This window comes from Rana temporaria, chromosome 9, assembly GCF_905171775.1.
Source record: "Rana temporaria chromosome 9, aRanTem1.1, whole genome shotgun sequence".
In the NCBI taxonomy this organism is placed as follows: domain Eukaryota; kingdom Metazoa; phylum Chordata; class Amphibia; order Anura; family Ranidae; genus Rana; species Rana temporaria.
In genome coordinates this window covers 667026-681654 of record NC_053497.1, presented here as the reverse complement: position 1 = coordinate 681654, position 14629 = coordinate 667026, and positions in this window count along the sequence as shown.

Here is a 14629-nt window from a genome sequence, read left to right as displayed (position 1 = left end):
CGACGTAAAAAAATAGCGCCGGGCGTACGTAAAATTGTGAATCGGCGTATCTAGGTCATTTGCATATTCTACGCCCGAAAAAATGACGGAAGCGCCACCTAGCGGCCAGCGTAAATATGCACCCTAAGATACGACGGTGTAAGAGACTTACGCCAGTCGCATCTTAGGCTAATGTCGGCGTATCTAGCTTTCTGAATACAGAAAGAAGATAGGCCGGCGCAGATTTGAATTTACGCGGCGTATCTATAGATACGCCGGCGTAAATTCTCTCTGAACCTAGCCCAATGTGTTTTTGGGAATATTTGGGGTTTTAGTGTTTTTTGTATTTCCCAATTTCTGCCAAAATTACCCAATTTTTACAAAAATTTGGAGCAACTGAAACACATTTTTTGGGCTCACCTCTCGTTCCTCTTCCACCCATGTCATGGTATCGAAAGGTCACAGAAAGACTTTATTGTTTCTCCACCATGTCCGAGATCAGAGGTCTCCAAACTTTTCAAACAAAGGGCCAGTTTATTGTCTGATTAGCAGAAGAAGAAAGCGACCGGTGGCGTTGGCACGCAGTGGGTTATCTTTTTTATTTCCTCCTTCAGCCCAGAAACGGTATTATTTTATTTTTTGTTTGTGTATTATGGTATTTTTTTCCCTTTTTCTTCATTTAGAGAATGTGTTTTTGGTAATACTTTGGATAGTTTATTTGATTAAATTTCGTGTTTTTCGTATTTCCTAATTTCTGCCAAAATTACCCAATTTTTACCAAAATTTTGAGCAACTGAAACTAATTGTTTTGGCTCACCTCTCGTTCCTCTTCCTCCCATGTCATGGAATCAAAAGGTCACAGAAAGACTTTTGTTTCTCCGCCATGTCCTAGATGGCCCTCCAGATCGTATCTGATTAGCAGGAGAAGGAAACGATCGGTGGCTTTGGCATGCAGTGGGTTATCTTTTCATTTCCTCCTTCAGCCCAGAAACTGAATTATTTTATTTTTTTGTTTGTGTATTATGGGATTATTTTCCTTTTTTCATAATTTAAAAGATATGTTTTTGGGAATATTTTTTGTAGTTTATTTTATTAAATTTCGTGTTTTTCGTATTTCCCAAATTTGACCAAATTTTTTAGGAACTGAAACTTATTCTTTTGGCTCACCTCTCGTTCCTCTTCCTCCCATGTCATGGTATCAAAAGGTCAAAGAAAAACTTTGGTTTCTCCGCCATGTCCTAGATGGCCCTCCAGATTGTATCTGATTAGCAGGAGAAGGAAACGATCGGTGGCTTTGGCATGCAGTGGGTTATCTTTTCTTTTCCTCCTTCAGCCCAGAAATCGTATTAGTTTTATTTTTTTGTTTGTGTATTATGGGATTTTTTTCCTTTTTTTCTTCATTTAGAGAATGTGTTTTTGGGAATATTTTGGGTTTTAGTGTTTTTCGTATTTCCCAATTTCTGCCAAAATGACCCAATTTTTACCAAAATTTGGAGCAACTGAAACACATTTTTTGGGCTCACCTCTCGTTCCTCTTCCACCCATATCATGGTATCAAAAGGTTACAGAAAGACTTAATTGTTTCTCCACCATGTCCTAGATCAGGGGTCTCCAAACTTTTCAAACAAAGGGCCAGTTTATTGTCTGATTAGCAGGAGAAGGAAGCGACCGGCGGCGTTGGCACGCAGTGGGTTATCTTTTTTTATTTCCTCCATCAGCCCAGAAACTGTATTTTATTTTTTGTTTGTGTATTATGGGATTTTTCCCCCTTTTTCTTCATTTAGAGAATGTGTTTTTGGTAATACTTTGGATAGTTTATTTGATTAAATTTTGTGTTTTTCGTATTTCCCAATTTCTGCCAAAATTACCCAATTTTTTATTTTTTTGTGTGTGTATTACGGGATTTTTTTTCCTTTTTTCTTCATTTAGAAAATGTGTTTTTGGGAATATTTTGGGTTTTAGTGTTTTTCGTATTTCCCAAATTCTGCCAAAATTACCCAATTTTTACCAAATTTTTTAGCAACTGAAACAAATTCTGTTGGCTCACCTCTCGTTCCTCTTCCTCCCATGTCATGGTATCAAAAAGGTCACAGAAAGACTTTTGTTTCTCCACCATGTTCTAGATGGCCCTCCAGATTGTGTCATTTTCTTTCCTAATAAACAAGCCCGTATCTCATTAGCAGGAGAAGGAAGCGATCGGTGGCTTTGGCACGCAGTGGGTTATCTTTTCATTTCCTCCCTCAGTTCAGAAATGTTATTATTTTGTTTTTTAGTTCGTGTATTATGGGATTTTTTTTTTCCTTTTTTTCTTCATTTAGAAAATTATTTTTTTTGTAAATATTTTGTGTAGTTTATTTGATTAAATTTCGTGTTTTTCGTGTTTCCCAAATTCTGCCAAAATTACCCAATTTTTTCCAAATTTTTTAGCAACTGAAACTAATTCTTTGGGCTCACCTCTCGTACCCCTTCCTCCCATGTCATGGTATCAAAAAGGTCACAGAAAGACTTTTGTTTCTCCGCCATGTCCTAGATGGCCCTCCAGATTGTATCTGATTAGCAGGAGAAGGAAACGATCGGTGGCTTTGGCACGCAGTGGGTTATCTTTTCTTTTCCTCCTTCAGCCCAGAAACTGTATTATTTTATTTTTTTGTTTGTGTATTATGGGATTTTTTCCTTTTTTCTTAATTTAGAAGATATGTTTTTGGGAATATTTTATGTAGTTTATTTTATTAAATTTTGTGTTTTTCATATTTCCCAAATTTTACCAAAATTTTTAGCAACTGAAACTAATTTTTTTGGCTCACCTCTCGTTCCTCTTCCTCCCATGTCATGGAATCAAAAGGTCACAGAAAGACTTTTGTTTCTCCGCCATGTCCTAGATGGCCCTCCAGATTGTATCTGATTAGCAGGAGAAGGAAACGATCGGTGGCTTTGGCACGCAGTGGGTTATCTTTTCTTTTCCTCCTTCAGCCCAGAAACTGTATTATTTTATTTTTTTGTTTGTGTATTATGGGATTTTTTCCTTTTTTCTTAATTTAGAAGATATGTTTTTGGGAATATTTTATGTAGTTTATTTTATTAAATTTCGTGTTTTTCGTATTTCCCAAATTTTACCAAAATTTTTAGCAACTGAAACTAATTTTTTTGGCTCACCTCTCGTTCCTCTTCCTCCCATGTCATGGAATCAAAAGGTCACAGAAAGACTTTTGTTTCTCCGCCATGTCCTAGATGGCCCTCCAGATTGTATCTGATTAGCAGGAGAAGGAAACGATCGGTGGCTTTGGCACGCAGTGGGTTATCTTTTCTTTTCCTCCTTCAGCCCAGAAACTGTATTATTTTATTTTTTTGTTTGTGTATTATGGGATTTTTTCCTTTTTTCTTAATTTAGAAGATATGTTTTTGGGAATATTTTATGTAGTTTATTTTATTAAATTTCGTGTTTTTCGTATTTCCCAAATTTTACCAAAATTTTTAGCAACTGAAACTAATTTTTTTGGCTCACCTCTCGTTCCTCTTCCTCCCATGTCATGGAATCAAAAGGTCACAGAAAGACTTTTGTTTCTCCACCATGTCCTAGATGGCCCTCCAGATTGTATCTGATTAGCGGGAGAAGGAAACGATCGGTGGCTTTGGCACGCACTGGGTTATCTTTTCATTTCCTCCTCCAGCCCAGAAATCGTATTAGTTTTATTTTTTGTTTGTGTATTATGGGATTATTTTTTTTTTTCTTTCCTCCCGTCTCTCGTTTTGCGCACTCTGCCGGCAATTAGCTAACGGGAGCACTCTAAATATTTCATAATTTATCACAGCTGCTTCTAAATGTTTCATGATCTCAAATTCAGCCATGAATGTTTTAACAAGATATTATCACCGTGGCGGGAGGGGGGCTGAGCCTCCTCCCCATCGGCTTCCTCTGCCTGTGAGGTCCGGGGGTCGCCCTTCCTTGTTTTTCTGCAGGTTACCCCAATAAGGAGCAGGAAAGTAAATCGCGTCCCGGGATTAGAAGGTTTTTTTTTTTCCGTGTCTTCCCTTAACTCAAATTTTTCCCACAAGGATCTGCAAATATATTCGTCTAATCAGCAGATCCGGACGCTACGGACTTTATTCATGACGGAGAGAAAACCTGGACGGCACGGGAGCCACCAACGCAAATAGAGAACGTTTCGACCTTCCAAGACTCGTTTCCACTCTGTCACTGGTCTGCGTGATGGAGTAATTGAAGTCGACACCGAAGGGCCGTAGGAACAAAAGGGGGAGGGACTTCCTTCGAGGAGATGTAAACCCAAGTCGAATAACATTTGCTCTGTGCGCCGTGTATCCTATTCAATTTGCCTTTTTTCGTGTTCTGCGCTGCTGGTCTCCTGAGTCCTCTTTGCAGCCACTTCTGGTCTCGGTGGTTGGGTTTCCTTGATGGTGACACCAGTGTGGACCCCGTCTGTGTAATGTGTGCTGAAATGGGCACTTGTAGTCAGGCCCGTCGCTACAGTACAGGCAAAACAAACAATTGCTTGGGGCCCCCGAGATGGCCTGGGGCCCCCAACTTCCCCTTCCCAGGATGTAGCCTGGCCAAGCTCCTCTTCCTTCCACCTGGAGTCCTGTCAGTCCGGCCGGGTACCGCGTGTGGTACAGGAGATTCAGGTTCCTCTTCCCGGGCCGGACTGACAGGAAGTGCACACTGAGTGCTCACTTCCTTTCAGTCCGGCCGGGACGACAGGAAACTGAATCTCCTGTACCGCACAGTACCCAGAAAGGCCCGGGCACTATCTGATAGGGGACTGGGGAAGAGGAGCTCGGCCACGCTACAGCGGCAGCCGACAGGGAAGAAGGGGAGGTAAGAATAGAAAAAAAAATTGTGTAGCGTTAACGTAGGCTTTGCATGTGGGGTGGGGGGTGCTTGGGGGGCCCCATTTTGCTTGGGGCCCCCAAATTCCTTCAAACGGCCCTGCTTGTAGTCTCCATCTACAGTGAGGGGGGAGGGAAGTATTTGATGGCCCACTGACAAAAAGAAACGATTGGTCTATAATTTTATTGGTCGGTTTTATTATAACAGTAAGAGAGGGAATAACAACCAAAAATATCCAGAAAAACGCATTTAAAAAAAAAAAAGTTATAAACTGATTTGCATTTTAATGAGCGAAATAAGTATTTGAGCGAAATAAGTATATGATAAGTATATGGCCTCCAGGTTCTCACACATCTCAGGAGGGATTTTGTCAGTGGCGGCTGGTGCTCAAAATTTTTGGGGGGGCGCAAACGAAAAAAATAAATAAAAAAATTGCAGCTTCACTGTGCCCATCAAATGCAGCCACTGTGCCATCAATTGTCACCACTGTGCCATGCCATCAAACGCAGTCACTATGCCATCAATTCGCACCACTGTGCCATGCCATCAAACGTAGTCACTGTGCCATCAATTGTCACCACTATGCCACCAAACGCAGTCACTGTGCCATGCCATCAAACGCAGTCACTGTGCCATGCCATCAAACGCAGTCACTGTGCCATCAAACGCAGTCACTGTGCCATCAATTGTCACCACTGTGCCATGCCATCAAACGCAGCCACTGTGGCCTTTAATTGTCACCACTGTGCCCATTGTTGCCACTGTGCCCATTGTTGCCACTGTGCATGTCACTGTGCCCTTTAATTGTTGCCACTGTGCCGATTGTCACCACTGTGCCCATTGTCACCACTGTGCCCATTGTGCCACTGTGCCCTGTAAAATGCACTTACCTTACTCCTTCCACGTCCCTCGATGTCTTCTCCCGTATAAAAGAAACCTGTCCACAGAAGCAATCAACCAGATTCCAATCTCTTAATTAAAATTATATATATATATATATATATATATATATATATATATATATATATATATATATATATATATATATATATATATATATATATATATATATATATATAAATATAAATAAAAATATATATATATATATATATATATATATATATATATATATAATAAATATATATATAAAAAAACTCTACAAAAATCTATATATATATATATAGATATACAGTATATATAATAGAAAGAAAATTATAATTTTAGATAGATATGAAAAATATAAGAGACCATGATCAATAAAAAGACGAGTGAAGAGGAATGACAGGCGGTGTGGGTCTATGGCACGTGGTCTTGCGGTGATACATTGAAGAGTCCCCTTTTTCCCCACTCCAGACGATCTTCACCATGACGGCAGGGGGGGGGGGGAGGTTTTTCCAATATTTAGGTGTCCTGGTAATGACAGCGCTCAGCCCACACACCTCCGAGCGCCGCCAGTTCCTCGCTATCACTGGGAGACGTATTTAGTACCGTATAGATAAAAAGTTGCTAAGCAACAAATACTTCAAGTTGGTCTTCTGTCCTTTTTATTTTATTTTCTTAGCGGTTTGCGACAAATTGATGTATCTATCAGAAAGTAGAGATTCCATTTATGGTAGAAAAAGATTTTTCCTTGGAGAACAGAAACCTCGCTCTTCATTTTATTGTCATTTTTTTGTTTCTTATGCCGCATACACACCATCACTTTATGTGATGGAAAAAAACGACATTTTCTGTGAAGTAAAAAACGACGTTTTTGAAACTTCAATTTTCAAAGACGAAGTTGCCTACACACCATCGTTTTTTCACAATGCTCTAGCAAAGCGAGGTTACGTTCACCACTTTTTTCCATTGAAGCTCGCTTCATAACTAGCTTCTGGGCATGCGCGGGTTTGAAAAAGTTGTTTTAAATGTCGTTTTTGCTACACACAGTGATTTTTTGTGAAAAGCATTACAGTTGAGCAGCCTTGACTTTATCAATGGACATCTTCTACTATACTGTATATGTCTTCACTGATCGACATCTTCTACTATACTGTATATGTCTTCACTGATCGACATCTTCTACTATACTGTATATGTCTTCACTGATCGACATCTTCTACTATACTGTATATGTCTTCATCGATCAACATCGTCTACTATACTGTATATGTCTTCACTGATCGACATCTTCTACTATACTGTATATGTCTTCACTGATCGACATCTTCTACTATACTGTATATGTCTTCACTGATCGACATCTTCTACTATACTGTATATGTCTTCACTGATCGACATCTTCTACTATACTGTATATGTCTTCATCGATCAACATCGTCTACTATACTGTATATGTCTTCACTGATCGACATCTTCTACTATACTGTATATGTCTTCACTGATCGACATCTTCTACTATACTGTATATGTCTTCACTGATCGACATCTTCTACTATACTGTATATGTCTTCACTGATCGACATCTTCTACTATACTGTATATGTCTTCATCGATCAACATCGTCTACTATACTGTATATGTCTTCACTGATCGACATCTTCTACTATACTGTATATGTCTTCACTGATCGACATCTTCTACTATACTGTATATGTCTTCACTGATCGACATCGTCTACTATACTGTATATGTCTTCACTGATCGACATCTTCTACTATACTGTATATGTCTTCACTGATCGACATCGTCTACTATACTGTATATGTCTTCACTGATCGACATCTTCTACTATACTGTATATGTCTTCATCGATCAACATCGTCTACTATACTGTATATGTCTTCACTGATCGACATCTTCTACTATACTGTATATGTCTTCATCAATGGACATCTTCCATTATACTGAATTAGGTAGATTCAGTAAGAGTTAGGCCGGATTATCAGTAGATAAGCCGGCCTAACTCAGAATCTACGCCGACGTATGTTTAAGCGTATGCTCAAACAGAGATACGCTTAAACATATCTAAGATACGACGGCTTGCGCCGTCCTATCTTTGATTGCAATTTTTTCGGATGGCCGCTAGGTGGCGCTTCCATTGCGGTCGGCGTAGATTATGTAAATGAGTTTGTACGCCGATTCACGAACGTACGCCCGGCCGCCGCAGTCGATTTACGCCGTTTCCGTAAGGCCTTAGGAGGCCTAAAGTTATTCCACCTATGAGGTGGAATAACAATGTTAACGTATGGCCGCCGTTTCCGCCGCGAGATTCAAAATTTTAACGTCGTTTGCGTAAGTCGCCCGCGAATCGGGATTTACGTAGTTTACGTCCACGTCGAAATCAATAGGCCCGTGTGGCGTACGTAACCGCAATGCACACTGGGAAAATGTAGTCGCCCGGCGCATGCACAGTGACAAAAAAACGTCAAAAACGTGAGGTCAAGCCTCATTACCATACAACACGCCCCCCTCCAACCCATTTGAATTAGGCGCCCTTACGCCCGCCGCGTTTACACTTCGCCGCCCTAAGTAAGGAGGCAAGTACTTTGTGAATCATGTACTTGCCTCTCTTACTTAAGGCGGCGTAGTGTAAACACGCTAGGCTACGCCGCCGCAAATTAGCGCGCCCCTACCTGAATCTACCTATATATGTCTTCAGCGTGGAAATCTTCTATCACAGTTTCCATATCCAGATGTTCTTCATGATGACAACTTTCCTTTTTATTTTTCTTGTATCTGTTTTGACATTACAGGAATGTTGATGGAAAATGATTAACAGAAACGGGATCCAGAAAATCCGGGACACAAACATCTCCATTATAATTCGTGTTCTTCTCGGCCTGACATCTGTGAATGGTTCAGATTTCATTTTAGACTGAAAAAAAAAAAAAACATAATTAAACAGTTCTGATCATCTCGCTTTTCCAGCCTCCAACCAACAAAGTACACTGGCCCGGATTCAAGTAGATTTGCGCACTGTTTACGGAGGCGCAGGGCACCGTTTTTGCCCTGCGCCCCCGCAAATTTACTGCGCTACCCTCGATTCACGAAGCAGTAGCTCCGTAAATTGCGTGGGCGCGCCGGCAAAATGCCCGGTGTAAGCGCGCGCAATTTAAATGATCCCGTAGGGGGCGGGAATCATTTAAATTAGGCCGAGCGTAGAGCGCATGCTCCGTCGGGAAACTTTCCCGACGTGCATTGCGGCAAATGACGTCGCAAGGACGTCATTTGCTTCAAAGTGAACGTGAATGGCGTCCAGCGCCATTCACGATTCACTTACGCAAACTACGTAACTTTTTAAATTTCGCGACGCGGGAACGACGGGTATACGTAACATTGGCTGCCCCTGCTAACAGCAGGGGCAGCCTTTCGCGAAAACCGCCGTACGCAAACGACGTAAATTGCGTACGCAGGGCTCGCGCAACGTTGTGAATCGGCGTTAGTATGCAATTTGCATACTATACGCTGAGCACAACGGGAACGCCACCTAGCGGCCATCGCAAGAATGCAGCCTAAGATATGCGTGGCATAAGAGCCTTATGCCGCGCATATCTTAGGCTGCAGTCGGCGTAACGAGGTTCCTGAATCAGGAGCATTCGTTACGCCGGGGCAAGTAAGCAATTGCGCTGTGTAACTTATGGTTACACAGGCGCAATTGCTTCTTGAATCCAGGCCACAGATAATAAACACCACTGAGGAGCATTGAACCATTCCAAAAACCATGGCCTCCGATATGGAGTTGCCCCCCCTATGGCCATTAATATGGAGTTGCCCCCCCTATGACCTCCAATATGGAGTCCCTCCCCCCCCTATGGCCATTAATATGGAGTTGCCCCCCCTATGGCCATTATTTGGAGTCCCCCCCCCATGGCCATTAATATGGAGTGGCCCCCCCTATGGCCATTAATATGGAGTCCCCCCCCCATGGCCATTAATATGGAGTGGCCCCCCCTATGGCCATTAATATGGAGTCCCCCCCCCCCCTATGGCCATTAATATGGAGTTGGCCTCCTTTGTGGCTATGACATCCTCCCCTCTTCTGGGAAGGCTTTCCACAAGATGTAGAAGGGTGTTTGTGGACATTTGTGAGGTCCGGTACTGATGTTGTAGGAGAACATCTGGATTGCCATCAGCATTCCAATTCAATCCAAGGGTGGTCAGTAGGGTTGAGGTCAGGGCTCTGTGCAGGACACTTGAGTTCCTCCACCCATCACACCTAGGATAAGAAGACCTGGTTCATTGGTGATACAATTAATATCAACAGGAACCATTATTTAACACCGTGTTCTCCAAGCCTGCCTTGCCGTGCAATATTGCCGTGCCTGCTTGAGACCCTGACCTTTGGAGTGTTCTCGACTATCCCTGCCTGCTTGAGACCCTGACCTTTGGAGTGTTCTCGACTATCCCTGCCTGCTTGTGACCCTGACCTTTGGCGTCTTCTTGACTATCCCTGCCTGCTTGTGACCCTGACCTTTGGCGTCTTCTTGACTATCCCTGCCTGCTTGTGACCCTGACTTTTGGCGTCTTCTTGACTATTCCTGCCTGCTTGAGACCCTGACTTTTGGCGTCTTCTTGACTATCCCTGCCTGCTTGTGACCCAGACCTTTGGTGTGTTCTCGACTCTCCCTGCCTGCTTGAGACCCTGACTTTTGGCGTCTTCTTGACTATCCCTGCCTGCTTGTGACCCAGACCTTTGGTGTGTTCTCGACTCTCCCTGCCTGCTTGTGACCCTGACCCTTGGCGTCTTCTTGACTATCCCTGCCTGCTTGTGACCCAGACCTTTGGCGTGTTCTCGACTCTCCCTGCCTGCTTGAGACCCTGACCTTTGGTGTGTTCTCGACTCTCCCTGCCTGCTTGTGACCCTGACTTTTGGTGTGTTCTTGACTATCCCTGCCTGCTTGAGACCCTGACCCTTGGCGTGTTCTCGACTCACGTAATCTAATTTTGGGTAACCTCTTGATCTACATGGGACCTCGTGAATTGCGTATTCTGGCTGCTCCTTTATAGCGCCAAATAAGCAGCCTGCAGGAGAAATGCCATCACCGCATCATTAAATATTGCGGTTTTCATTCTCATATCCATTTTTTTTTTGAAGTAGCAGATGTTTATTTGTAGAAAATTGGATGAAGATGTCTCTTTTCATATTTGCTACATCTTTATAGTGTTAGTGGTGTGGTTGTGATCATCTGGACCCATTTTAAGCAAGGATGAATTGGAACATTAATTATGAGTCAGGTCTTTTCATCCAACATCAGTACCCGACCTCACAAATGGGTACAAATTCCCACCGACACATTCAACATCTTGTGGAGGGTCTTCCCAGAAGAGTGGAGGATGATATAGCCACAAAATGGGGCTATGGTTTGTCCAACAAGCATGGGTGGGTTCATGCATGGGTTGTGCAACAAGCATGGGTGGGTTCATGTATGGGTTGTCCAACAAGCATAGGTGGGTTCATGTATGGGTTGTCCAACAATCATGGATGGGTCCATGTATGGGTTGTCCAACAAGCATGGGTGGGTCCATGTATGGGATGTCCAACAAGCATGGGTGGGTCCATGTATGGGATGTCCAACAAGCATGGGTGAGTCCATGTATGGGATGTCCAACAAGCATGGGTGGGTCCATGTATGGGATGTCCAACAAGCATGGGTGAGTCCATGTATGGGATGTCCAACAACCATGGGTGGGTCCATGTATGGGATGTCCAACAAGCATAGGTGGGTTCATGCATGGGTTGTCCAACAATCATGGATGGGTCCATGTATGGGTTGTCCAACAAGCATGGGTGGGTCCATGTATGGGATGTCCAACAAGCATGGGTGAGTCCATGTATGGGATGTCCAACAACCATGGGTGGGTCCATGTATGGGATGTCCAACAAGCATGGGTGAGTCCATGTATAGGATGTCAAACAAGCATGGGTGGGTCCATGCATGGGTTGTCCAACTAGCATGGGAGGGTCTATGTATGGGATGTCCAACAAGCATGGGTGGGTCCATGTATGGGATGTCCAACAAGCCTGGGTGGGTCCATGTATAGGATGTCCAACAAGCATGGATGGGTCCATGTATGGGTTGTCCAACAAGCATGGGTGGGTCCATGTATGGGATGTCCAACAAGCATGGGTGGGTCCATGTATGGGATGTCCAACAAGCATGGGTGGGTCCATGTATGGGTTGTCCAACAAGCATGGGTGGGTCTATGTATGGGATGTCCAACAAGCATGGGTGGGTCCATGTATGGGTTGTCCAACAAGCATGGGTGGGTTCATGTATGGGATGTCCAACAAGCATGGGTGGGTCCATGTATGGGTTGTCCAACAAGCATGGGTGGGTCTATGTATGGGATGTCCAACAAGCATGGGTGGGTCCATGTATGGGATGTCCAACAAGCATGGGTGGGTCCATGTATGGGATGTCCGACAAGCATGGGTGGATCCATGTATGGGATGTCCAACAAGCATGGGTGGGTCCATGTATGGGATGTCCAACAAGCATGGGTGGATCCATGTATGGGATGTCCAACAAGCATGGGTGGGTCTATGTATGGGATGTCCAACAAGCATGGGTGGGTCCATGTATGGGATGTCCAACAAGCATGGGTGGGTCTATGTATGGGATGTCCAACAAGCATGGGTGGGTATATGTATGGGATGTCCAACAAGCATGGGTGGGTTCATGTATGGGATGTCCAACAAGCATGGGTGGGTCCATGTATGGGTTGTCCAACAAGCATGGGAGGGTTCATGTATGGGATGTCCAACAAGCATGGGTGGGTCCGTGTATGGGATGTCCATCAAGCATGGGTGGGTTCATGTATGGGATGTCCAACAAGCATGGGTGGGTCCATGTATGGGATGTCCAACAAGCATGGGTGGGTCCATGTATGAGTTGTCCAACAAGCATGGGTGGGTCCATGTATGAGTTGTCCAACAAGCATGGGTGGGTCCATGTATGGGATGTCCAACAAGCATGGGTGGGTCTATGTATGGGATGTCCAACAAGCATGGGTGGGTCCATGTATGGGTTGTCCAACAAGCATGGGTGGGTCCATGTATGGGATGTCCAACAAGCATGGGTGGGTCTATGTATGGGATGTCCAACAAGCATGGGTGGGTCCATGTATGGTTTGTCCAACAAGCATTGGTGGTCCATGTATGGGATGTCCAACAAGCATGGGTGGGTCCATGTATGGGATGTCCAACAAGCATGGGTGGGTCCATCAGTGGTGAGTGAGGTCTTCTCATCCCATGTCAGTACCTGACTTCACAAATGGGCAATTTGTGGAAAGTCTTCCTTAAAGAGTGGAGGATGTTATAGCGCCCATCAGTGCCGCATCATCAGTGCCTTCTCATCAGTGCCCATGAGTGCCGCCTCTTCAGTGCTCATCAATGCCCATCAGTGCAGCCTCATCAGTGCCCATCAGTGCTGCCTCGTCAGTGCCGCCTCTTCAGTGCTCATCAGTGACCATCAGTGCTGCCTCATCAGTGCCCATGAGTGCCGCCTCATCAGTGCCGCCTCTTCAGTGCTCATCAGTGCCGCCTCATCAGTGCCCATTAGTGCTGCCTCATCAGTGCCCATTAGTGCCGCCTCTTCAGTGCCTCATCAGTGCCCATCAGTGCCGCCTCATCAGTACCCATTAGTGCTGCCTCATCAGTGCCCATTAGTGCCGCCTCATCAGTGCCGCCTCTTCAGTGCCTCATCAGTGCCCATCAGTGCAGCCTCATCAGTGCCGCCTCATCAGTGCCCATCAGTGCCGCCTCATCAGTGCCCATCAGTGCCGCCTCATCAGTGCCCATCTATGCCTATCAGTGATGCTTCATCAGCCACATGGACCTAATTGACCATCAATCAATAAGAAATGACAGAGTGTTGTCACCCTATGACAGGAAGTGACCCTCATGGCGGGATCACTGGCGATTTATTTTTAGATGCAGATTTAAACAAGATTGGGAATTCCAGGAGATTTGGGTGATGGGGGAGGGGGAGGGGCATTATTTCGGAGTCTGACACGCTTGGATGCGTTTTCATAGAAAATATTCACAATAATCCCAACAGGACATTGACAGGGCGCTGCACATCACAGGCCACTCCCACTCGGCCACGATCTGCCCGCAGTGCATAGAGAAGCACAGAGACCCGGTGATGACGCTTCTAAAATATCCGCATGTTTAGAAAAACGGAAAGAATTTATATAAAAACGTCATTAGCATGTTGATAGGGGGAGGGGAGGGGGGGGACCACGGATAGGTGAAATATATCGCACATCATATCGGGGCGACTCCGGGACTCTGGCAGGATCAACAGGTAAGAAGACAAAAAGAAAAGTAAGACTCTCGGCGTTTGAAGAGGGGGGAGGGGGAGGGGAGGGGGAGGGGCTGGAGGGTGAGGCAAGGGGAGGGGGAGGGGGAGGGTATTCCGGTATTTTCTTTATTTGTAGTTACATTGTATTCTTCTATCCCGTCTTCATGGAGGGAAATGCGAAACGCGTCGCTCATTATCTGATGACAGTCGATTGCTGCGCTTTCATTCTTCACACGCAATTTGTTTCATTTCTTTCTTTCTTTTTTTTGACTGAAAATGTTCTGAATGCGGATCGGATTGAATTCAATCGGACCAAATTCGTAAAAATCGAATCGGAATTCGAAATTTAATCTATTCAAAAATTTGAATTTCGGAAAACTGTTTTATTCTTTCTATTGTATTTGTTTCTATTCTCTTATTTTTTATTCTATTTTATTCTAGCCGGCACACCTGTGTAATACTAAAGAGGAGGAGCCGCTACACCTGTGCAAGACTGAAGGGGGAGGAGCCAGTACACCTGTGCAAGACTGAAGAGGGAGGAGCCGTTACACCTGTGTAA